Source organism: Nicotiana tabacum, chromosome 12 (assembly GCF_000715075.1).
Source record: "Nicotiana tabacum cultivar K326 chromosome 12, ASM71507v2, whole genome shotgun sequence".
In the NCBI taxonomy this organism is placed as follows: Eukaryota; Viridiplantae; Streptophyta; class Magnoliopsida; order Solanales; family Solanaceae; genus Nicotiana; species Nicotiana tabacum.
Genome location: NC_134091.1, coordinates 25351203 through 25362680, shown reverse-complemented (window position 1 = coordinate 25362680; position 11478 = coordinate 25351203). Strand labels below are relative to the sequence as shown.

The 11478-nt window shown below is 37.5% G+C and overlaps 1 pseudogene; it reads left to right on the top strand.

Moving 5' to 3' along the window:
- The first annotated feature begins 8727 nt into the window (after positions 1-8727).
- Positions 8728-11409, top strand: LOC142167051 (G-type lectin S-receptor-like serine/threonine-protein kinase At4g27290; annotated as a pseudogene).
- The last annotated feature ends 69 nt before the right edge of the window (positions 11410-11478 follow it).

The following is an 11478-nucleotide window of genomic DNA, read 5'->3' as shown; positions in this document are numbered from 1 at the left end:
AACTTAAAAGATATGGTGTTTTATTGAGATTGTCGTCTTGCCTAGTATCAAGATAGGCGTCATCACAACAGGTGAGATTTTGGATCGTGACATTAATAATCGTGTGATCAAGAACAAATTTAGATTACACTCTCATTATCGTAATTTTCATCACAATGTCAAGTCTCAAAATTTAATCATGGACCTTATCAATTAATCAAATAGTTAATAATAACTATGATAAAAGAATATCATATGCCATATATTTTTATATCAAATAGTGTTCACAAAAATATGTTCAAATCATCAAATATGAGATTGGATCTAGGGCATATCTACTATATCCCTAACAGCTAAGGCTGTCACTTCATCTTCATCTGATGGAAGCTTTGAAATGGGATTCTTTTCCCATGTATGTTAGGGAAAAGTATAATTTGTATGTTGGAATATGGTATAAGCATCAAGTACCCGAAAAGAGTCTGGTATGGGTTGCTGATAGAGCAAGTACATTCAACAATACACCAGGTCTTAAGATGAAAATCATACTAAACCTGAGAACTTCCTGTGGTAAAGTTTTGATCATCCTACCGATACGCTCTTACCAGGCATGAATCTCGGTAAGAATTACGTGAATGGACAATAATTTTACCTCTCCTCATGGAAGAATGAATACGATCCAGCATCATGGGACTATATATTTCATTGTGATCCCACTGGATGTCCTCAGGATTATTAGTCAATTTGTATTACTATAATGAATAATGGAACAGTAAACTTTCTGAAACAGAAAACAAAAACAGAAAGTTAGCAGCAACAGAATATCTAAATGATATCTGGAAAAAAAATTGGAATAAATCGAGCCCACTTAATGCATAGTGTTTTCTTAAGGAAATTACTTCCCTCAAGTACCCACGGTGCTGGAATATTGTCCTTCCAGGATAGAACGATTTAACTCACCAGTGTATTGGTACCAAAAACACAATGGTTATAAAACACACTGGAAAATTTAGTGCAGAAGAAGAAGAAGATCAGAAAATTTTGTAAGGAAAGATTCTGGGATCAAGCTATATTTATAGCCATTTTCTGGCACTGTTTCAGAAATAGTATACAACCTTTCAGAAACAGCCATGGTTGTTGGAACATGTGGGAACATTTCACATTTGAAATATTCTGGGAAAAAGGATTTAAAATAATCCGAGAAAGAACCGGACCGGGGTGGTGTCGCGGGTCCTGGGTTATTCTGGGTTGAATTTTTCGTAAATTAATTTAATTAAATAACTGAAAGAAATTTTGTCCAAAAAGATTAATCAATTAATCTTTAACCAAATCTGAAGCCGAAGCCGAGCCGAGTGAGCGACGACGGCGATGGCGCGAAGCTTACTTTCTTTCCAACCCACTTAACACCAAGAGAAGTGCTTTCTTAATATAAGCATATTAACTTTTCTTTCCACCACCAATGAGGGACACTTTGCTCTTTCCAAAGCAAAAGGGAGCTCACTTTCCCTCCACTTTCTTCCCTCCATTTCCCATTCACCAATCTTTTAATCCCAACAATCCCCCACATGAATAGGGAATGGCTATAAGACAAAGGAATGCACTGACGAGTGTGTGATTTACCTGCAAGGATTAATTGCATCTGGATAAGTAGGTTTCCCTTTGAATTTTCCGTAGTGAACTTATATCGGATATACTCGGTCAATCGGTAGATTTGATATCTTTGAAACATCAAACTTTGTTGTATACCTAGACAACATAAGTCACACAATCAATCTTTAACCATCTATGGTTCTCACGGTTGTGTTCGTTTCAGCCATGAACACCGCCTCGTTTCATGAGTGCTTAGAGAATGGGCCTTTACTTTCATTCCCCTTGAAGCAGCTTACACTTCACACTCATATACGTGATTTCTAATCGTGTAATCCTATAGACACATTATCTGAACATTTCCTGCCAGACTTAGCAAATCATTAAAAAAACTTTAAGCTTTATTGACTCATCAACAAGCCTTAATGCTTTACCCTGATTTCTGAACATTGTCTTCATCACGAGAATGGGTTGAGTTATTTGAAAATATTGAACCGTCATTCATAACTTTGTTTGATCTCTTTAAACCTAGCTATTGGGATCTCCAGTCTACTATGATGACTTGTCCTAGGCCTTAACCTCATTTCCTTCGATGATCTTTCAACTGCCTCTCTATATAGGCCTTTTGTAAGTGGATCTGACACGTTATCTCTTGACTTTACGTAGTCAATCGTGATAACACCACTAGAGAGTAGTTGTCTAACGGTATTGTGTCTCCATCGAATGTGACGAGAATTTTTCGTTATACATAACGCTCCCTGCCCTGCCTATTGCCGCTTGACTATCACAATGTACACATATAGGTGCAAAAGGTTTGGTCCAAAGTGGAATATCTTCCAAAAAATTCTGGAGCAATTCAACTTCTTCACTGGCCTTGTCTAAAGCTATGAATTTAGATTCCACTGTAGAACGGGCGACGCATGTAACGACCTAATCAGTCATTTTGCTTTCTATATCTGCATTCCCTAAATAAGACTCTTCATATGTGCTCTTACTATTTTATGACCCGCGGGGATGGTTAATCGGGATTTGGAAGGGTTCGGGTCGAAATCGGAATATTTGGTTCCTTAGTTTGGCTTTAAAAGGCTAAGTTTGACTTTGGTCAACATTTTTAATAAACAACCTCGGAACTAGGAATTGATGGTTCCAATAGGTTCGTATAATGATTTTGGACTTGGGCATATGTTCGAATCGAGTTTTGGATGACCCGGGAGCATTTCAGTGCTTAATGTTGAAAGTTGGCTTATTGAAGGCTTAAAAAGTTCTTTATATTTGGTTTAGAGTAGCTTATCGATGTCCATTTGGGATTCCGAGCCTGGTAATAGTTCTGTATGGTGATTTAAGATTTGCATGAAAAATTTGGTGGCATTCCGAGTAGTTTAGATATATTTTGGCGCGTTCGGAGTAAGTTGGAAGAACTTGAAGTTCATAAGTTGATCCGATTTGGTCTGGGGTGTGATTCTTAGTTGTGATGTTGTTTTCTGAGTTCTGAGGGTGCGAGTGAGTCCGTTTTATATTTACAAACTTGTTGGAATGTTTGGACGAGGCCTCGGGGTGCCTCGGGTGTAATTGAGACAATGCACATATCGAATTGGGGCTCAAAGGGGCTGTCGGTGCACTAGTTCTGGTGTGCCCACACCTGCGAGCTTATGGCCGCAGGTGTGAGCCCGCAGATGCGAGCTTGTGTCGGCAGAAGCAGCTTTGGGGCATTTGGCCAGAGGCCGCAGAAGCAGAGAAGCACGCGCAGAAGCGGCCTCGCTTCTGCGATGACTAGCCCGCAGGTGCGATTGGGCCGCAGGAGCGCTTGACCATCCGTAGAAGCGGGACCGCAGAAGCGGTGACTCGTCCGCAGAAGTGGGAAGTGTTGGGCCTGGGGAATTCTGCATAAACGGTGTCGCAGATGCGGTCTAGTGACCGTAGATGCGAAAGTTCTGGAGGCAGAAGGCTTCATTTATTACGGGACTTGAGCTATTTCTAACCCATTTCTCTCAGCTTTTGAAAGATTTTGGAGCTTCTTGAGAGGGGTCTTCACCTAGTAATTTGGAGGTAAGTAATTTCTATCCAATGTGAGTTAAATACATAGATTATGGGTAGGTTTTAATATGTAAATTTGTGAAAATCATGAGTTTAGATGAATAACCCTAGGTTTTGATAAAAATGGGATTTACCCACGAAAATGGTTATGGGATTGAGTGAAAATTATATATTTGAGTTCGTGAGGTTATGGGTTACAACTTTCTTTGAAAATTTCCAGAATTCGGGTATGTGGGCCCGGGGTAAATTTTAAGAATCTTTCAATTTGGGTTGGGTAATTACTCTAATAGTTAAATTATGAACTTTGAAATATATATTGATTTATTTATACAACATTTGACTAGTTCGGATTCTTCGACACCGAGTTAAGGCTTTAGAGCAAATTTGAGACCGGAAAGCGAGCTTTGAGACGAGGTAAGTCTCTTGCCTAACCTTGTAAGAGGGAACCCATCCCTGTATTTTTGTTGTAAATTACTTGTATTGGGAGCTACGTATGCACTAGGTGATGAGAGTCCGTGCGTAGCTTTTTCCATGTGATGTCCGAGTAGTCTTAGATCTATATCATGCTTTGTTTACACTGTTATGTTGATTACGTTTATTAATTGTCTTCAATAGAACCGAGATTAAGGATTTTTAGATTTAAAATCCCCAGTTTGGATTTTGTATGTTTGGGAAGAATTGAACAAATTTTATAATAACTTTGAGAAATCTATGTTCACTCGCGTCGCAAGTATTTCCGCGAGCGAGGTAAATTCCTCTACTCTCATAGGAGCGGGTCGTTCGCCTCGGCAGGTTAATAGATGTATCTATGGTTCGTGTCGTTCGACCCTCGACAGTGCACAGTATATTTCTAGATCGGGCCGTACAACCTCGACATAAATCATGCGTGATAATACTCAGAGCCTATTTATACTTGATATTAATTTATGGCTTGAGCGGTTATAATTATTTAAATGACAGGAATTGACTTGAAATTTATTATTAGTGACGAAATTATTATTCGCTGCTTGATATTGAGTTGTATTAGTTATTTACATAATCCATGCTTATTTATAATTCATGTATTTTATTGTTAGCCCATAGTAAGTGTCGATGTCGACCCTCATCACTACTTCTTCGAGGTTAGACTAGATACTTACTGGGTACATGTTGTTTATGTACTCACGCTACACTTCTGCACTAACCGTGCAGGTTCTGAGGCAGGTGCATCTGGTGGCTATCCCGGTGCGCATTCCTGATACTCCGAGACTTAGCGGTGAGCTGCTTCCCGAGCCCGTTCTGCAGCACCCGAAGCCTTTCTTTTTGTGTTTTGCTTTCTGTCTACTTTATTCCAGACAATAGCTTAGTGTTTTGTATATTCTACTAGTAGCTCATACACTTGTGACACCAGGTCTTGAAAATTTTTGCTAAGTAGACACTTATTAATTTTGAGTATTTATTTCACCATACTTGATCTTATAATTGGTTACACTTTATTTTATTAAACTTCCTCATCTCTCACTTATTTAGTGATTAAAAATCAACAATTTCTAAAATGTTAAAAGGATAAACACATGGTTAGTGTACCGTTAGCTTGTCTAGCAGCGTCGTTGGGCGTCATCACGGCCTATAGAAAATTTGGGTCGTGACAATGCACGTTTGTTTGGATGATTTCCAAGACACTGCTCCACCCCCAATTATGAAAACATATCCACTCATGGATTTAACTTCAAATGATCCGGTGATTCAATTTGCATCACTATATCCCTCGATCACTGAGGGATATTTGTTATAATGCAAAGCATAAATTTGGGTATGTTTCAGATACCCCAAAACTCGTTTCATTGCCATCCATTGTATTTGATTGGGATGACTTGTAAATCGATTCAGTTTGCTAATAGCATATGCTATATATGGTCGCGTACAATTCATGATATACATCAAACTTCCCAATACTCTTGCATAGTCCAGTTGTAAGTTACTTTCATCTTCATTCTTTTGAAGTGCATAACTCACGGCAATTGGAGTCTTGGCAATCTTGAAATCCAAATACCTGAACTTGTCAAGTGCTTTTTCAATATAGTGAGACTGCGATAATGTTAGACCTTGTGGAGTCTTGTGAATTATGATTCCTAAGATCACATCAGCAATTTCTAAGTCTTTCATGTCGAATTTGCTAGCCAACATGCGCTTAGTAGCATTTATATTCGCCATATTTTTGCTCATTATCAACATGTCATCAACATATAAGCAAACAATGACTTCATGACCTGGAGTATTTTTAATGTAAACACATTTGAGACACCCGTTGATTTTAAACCCATTTGTCAATATTGTTTGGTCAAATTTGGCATGCCATTGTTTGGGTGCTTGTTTAAGTCCATAAAGCGACTTAACCAGTTTGCACACTTTCTTTTCTTTACCCGAAACCACAAAACCCTCAGGTTGTTCCATGTAAATCTCTTCCTCCAATTCTCCATTTAAGAAAGTTGTTTTAATATCCATTTGATGGATTTCAAGATCATACACGACCGCCAGTGCCACTAACACCCTAATAGATGTTATCCTCGTTACTGGCGAGTAAGTGTCAAAGTAATCAAGGCCTTTCTTTTGTCTATAACCTTTGACAACAAGTCCTACCTTATATTTGTCAATAGTGCCATCAGCTTTCATTTTCCATTTAAAGATTCATTTCGAACCTAAAGGCTTATTTCCTGGAGGAAGATCAACCGATTCCCATGTATGGTTATCCAAAATTGATTGAATCTCACTATTCACTGCCTTTTTCCAAAATGCTGAATGAGAAGATGACATAGCTGCTTTGAAAGTTTGAGGCTCATTTTCAAGCAAGAATGTCACAAAATCTTGTCCAAATTTAGTAGATGTTCTTTGACGTTTACTACGTCTTGGATCTTCTTTACTTGGAGTATTTTCCTTTGGTTCTTCCCGTGGTCGTTTAGGTCTTTTACTTAACGACTCGCATTCAATTTTATATGGATAGATGCTTTCAAAGAATTCAGCATTATCTGATTTAATTATCGTATTAACATAAATTTTGGGATTATCAAATTTATGAACCAAAAACCGACATGCTTTACCGTTTGTAGCATATCCAATGAAAACGCAATCCGCAGTTTTTGGTCCAATTTTTACCCTTTTGGGTAAAGGTACTTGTACCTTTGCTAAACCCCCACACTTTGAAATATTTCAAGTTGGGTTTTCTTCCTTTCCATTTTTCATATGGAATAAATTGCGTTTTGTTGTGGGATACTCTATTGAGTATTCGGTTAGTTGTAAGGATAGCCTCCCCCATAAATTCTACGGTAATCCGGAACTTATTAATAAAGAATTCATCATTTCCTTTAATGTTCGGTTTTTTCTTTCCGCAATTCCATGGATTGAGGTGTATAGGGGGCCAGTAGTTTGATGGATAATTCCATATTCCAAATATAATTTTACAAACGGAGATTCATATTCTCCACCCCTATCACTTCTAATCATTTTGATCTTTTTATTCAATTGGTTCTCCACTTCATTCTTGTATTACTTAAATGCTTCAATTGCTTCATCCTTACTATTAAGCAAATAAACATAACAATATCGAGTACAATCGTCAATAAAAGTTATAAAATACTTTTTCCCACCTCGAGATGGTGTCAACTTTGTATCACAAATGTCAGTATGAATTAAGTCTAAAGGATTTGAATTCCTTTCAACAGACTTATAAGGATGTTTTACAAACTTAGATTCAACACATATTTGATATTTTAATTTATTACACTCGAATTTAGGCAATACTTCTAAATTAATTAACTTCCGCAAGGTTTTGTAATTGACATGTCCTAAACGAATATGCCATAAATCATTTGACTCCAATAAATAAGAAGAAGCTGAAATTTTATTAATACTGTCAACAATCATTACATTGAGTTTGAAAAGGCCCTCTGTGAGGTAGCTCTTTCCAACATACATTTCATTCATGCTTATAACAACTTTGTCAGATACAAATATACATTTGAATCCATTCTTAACAAGTAAAGAAGTTGAAACTAAATTTTTCCTAATAGTAGGAACATGAAGAACGTTGTTGAACGTTAACACCTTGTCGGAAGTCATCTTCAGGAATATCTTCCCATAACCCTCAATCTTGGTTGTTGCAGTATTTCCCATGGAAAGTTGTTCTTCGGGACCAGCAGTAGAGTAAGTCGCAAATGCTTCTTTGACAGCACAAACATGTCGAGTGGCTCCAGAGTCAATCCACCACTCCTTCGGATTTCAACTAGGTTATATTCCGAAAGCATTGCACACAGATCATCGATGTCATCATTCTTCTCCACTATGTTGGCTTGTCCCTTTTTCTTATCCTTATTCGGGAGACGACAATCAGGGGCTTTGTGACCAGCTTTTCCACAATTGTAGCAGTTGCCCTTGAATTTCTTCTTGTTCTGCTCCTTAGTCTGTCCAGAAGACCTCTTCCTCTTCTTAATTTTGGAGTAGTCTCCTCAACAATATTAGCTCCCATAATCGTTGAATTTCCACGAGACTTCTTCTCGACTGTTTTGTTGTCTTCCTCAATCTTGAAACGAATCACAAGATCTTCCAATTTCATTTCTTTGCGTTTGTGCTTAAGATAGTTTTTGAAATCTCTTCACGAATGAGGCAATTTTTCAATCATTGCAGCCACTTGAAATTCTTCATTCACTACCATACCTTCAGCAATAAGGTCGTGAAAAATAAGTTGAATCTCTTGAACTTGGGTTTCAACAATCTTGTTGTCTATCATTTTATAGTCTAGAAACTTGGCAACCATAAACTTTTTCAAGCATGCATCTTCAGCCTTGTACTTCTTCTCAAGTGCGTCCCATAATTCTTTCAAAGTTTTCATAATACTGTAGACATTGTACAAGTTATCCTCCAAAGCACTTAGGATGTAGCCTTTGCAAAGAAAGTCTGCATATTTCCACGCCTCAGCAATCATAAACTTCTCATTGTTTGGCATGTCGGTGGTAGGCACTGAAGGGTCTTCACTGGTGAACTTCTGCATACCAAGCGTGGTAAGCCAGAAAAATACCCTTTGCTGTCATCCTTTGAAGTTGGCTCCAGAAAATTTTTCCGGTTTCTCGGTCGGTGGCACAACAGTTCAGCTTGATGATGCTATCATCGCTGGCGCAACAGTCGCAGAAGGATTTGCTATTTCTCACTGTCAACAACATAATTGTTCAATTAATGGCAAAAAATAGAACAGTAAACAGTATTGTAATTAATGATAAACAGTACGTTTAATAAATAAAAACTAAAGTTTTTATATACTGTTTCACAGAAAACGATGAAGTTTTTATATTCTTCAAATCGTTTCTGAATTTTAATACTCCGATGAAGTTTTTATATCTTCAAATCAGAATAGAAAATTTCAGAAGGAGTAGAAAACCACACAGGTTTTAATCTCCAAAAAGAGAATACAGATTATAATATAAAAAATAATTTCCTTAAGATTGTTAGTCAATCTGTATTACTATAATGAATAATGAAACAGTAAACTTTCTGAAACAGAAAATAGAACAGAAAGTTAGCAGCAACAGAATGTCGAAATGATATCTGGAAAAAAAATCGGAATAAATCGAGCCCACTTAATATATAGTGTGTCCTTAAAGAAATTATTCCCCTCAAGTATCCGAGGTACTGGAATATTATCCTCCCAGGATAGAACGATTTAACTCACCAGTGCATTGGTACAAAAAACTCTAATGAACTGCGAACCACTCAATAGTTATAAAACACACTGGAAAATTTTGTGAAGAAGAAGAAGATTAGAAAATTTAGTGAGGAAAGGTAAAGTTAAGTTGGTCAGCAGCGGACCATGGAATGGTCTCCACTGGAGTGGTGTACCAGGACTGACAAAAAATCCAGTTTATACATTTACTCTGGATTTTAATGAAAATAAAGCATTTTGCAGCTACGCGCTCCTAGATAGTTCTGTTATATCCAAATTAACCTTGAACAGTAAAGGTATGCTTCAGCGTTGGACGTGGGATAAGAAGAGACATGAATGGCACGTTTACCTGGCTTCACCAGCAGATACCTGTGACAATTACGGAACATGTGGTGGATATGGCAGTTGCAACATCATACTTTCTCCTGTGTGTAGTTGCTTAGACAAGTTTGTGCCGAAAGATCCAAGAAATTAGTCAGTGACAAACTGGTCCGGCAGGTGTGTTAGAAGGACACCCCTTAATTGCCAGAATGGAGATGGATTTCTCAAGTACTCTGGTATAAAGCTTCCAGATATACAGTATTCTTTAAGCAAGTTTGCTTAAAGAATGGCTTTTGTATGGCTTACTAAAATCTTGATATACGCAATGGTGGCAGTGGCTGTTTGCTTTGGTATGGCTATTTAACTGACATTCAAGAATTACCTGGAGGACAGGGCATTTACATAAGGATGGCTACCTCTGAGTTATGTAAGTTAAACTTGTGCAATAAATTCATTACTATTTGGTCAATATGGAGTATTAGCTGAATGAACTGAACCTCCCAATTCTCAGCTTTAGTTGTGTTTGCTTCGCTATTTGTTTCACATAGTATATGTCTAGTAGGGGAGCTTTGGTTACTATAAGGAAACCATTTTTCTCTGTTTATTTAGTTTATTTACCCTCCATTTATTTTGTCAGGCTCGAAGAAGAAAACAAAAGTACTTGTGCTGAGTCTGTCACTGTTGAGCGGAGTGGCTGTCGTTGGCATGACCATAGGGGTGTATATTTGGAAAAAGAAGAAGAAGATGAAGCTGACTTTGAAAGATGATCTAGACCTCCCACTTTTTGCATTATCAACAATAACTAAAGCAACCTCTAAGTTTTCAGACAAGAACATGATCGGACAAGGTGGATTTGGATCTGTTTACAAGGTAGCATTGTGAGTTTGTTATATGATATCACAGTAAAAACATCTTTAGCTCTCAATAATCAGTCAGCTACAGGTTATGATATGGTATCATAGGGAATCCTGGAGGGAGAACAAGAATAGCTATAAAGAGGCTCTCAAAATCTTCCTCGCAAGGAGTCAATGAGTTCAAGAATGAAGTTAATTGCATTGCCAAACTTCAGCATCGAAATCTTGTGAAGCTTATAGGTTGCTGCGTTGAAGAAGAAAAAATGCTGGTCTACGAATACATGCCCAACAAAAGTCTAGATTTTATCATATTTGGTCTGGTTACTCTCGTTTAACATATGAAACTCAATTAGTACACATAGTAAAGTTGATAGTTTGATCATGTTTTAGCTGCACTTTCTTACAATATTATTATAGTGTTCTAACAAACCTGTTAACAGATGAAAAGAAAAACTCGATACTTAACTGGCCTAAGCGCTTCAACATCATCAATGGAATTGCTAGAGGACTTTTGTATTTCCATCAAGATTCTCGGCTAAGAATTATCCACAGAGACCTCAAAGCAAGTAATATTTTGCTAGATACTAACATGAACCCCAAGATCTCAGATTTTGGCATAGCTAGAAGCATTGTAGGGAATGAGACTGGTGCCAATACACACCATGTGGTTGGGACACAGTAAGAAATGTAACACTACCCCTATACATTTATGTTACTAATGATATAGTCTGTCTAATTCTATCTTCTCTTTAATATGTGATGCAGTGGCTACATGTCCATGGTGTTTTCTCAATAAAATCAGATGTATTTAGCTTCGGCGTGTTAGTGCTAGAGATAATCAGTGGTCGTAGAAACAGAGGATTTTCCCATGAAAGTTCCGGTATTATAGTAGCAGTTACTTTGTCATTTTATTTCTTATTTTCCGGCTGGGAAATTATATGGCAGTAGCCAAAAAGCTAGAACAACCAAAATCCTCTGATAGATTAACCTGTAAGCGTTTCAACTATACATGTGAGA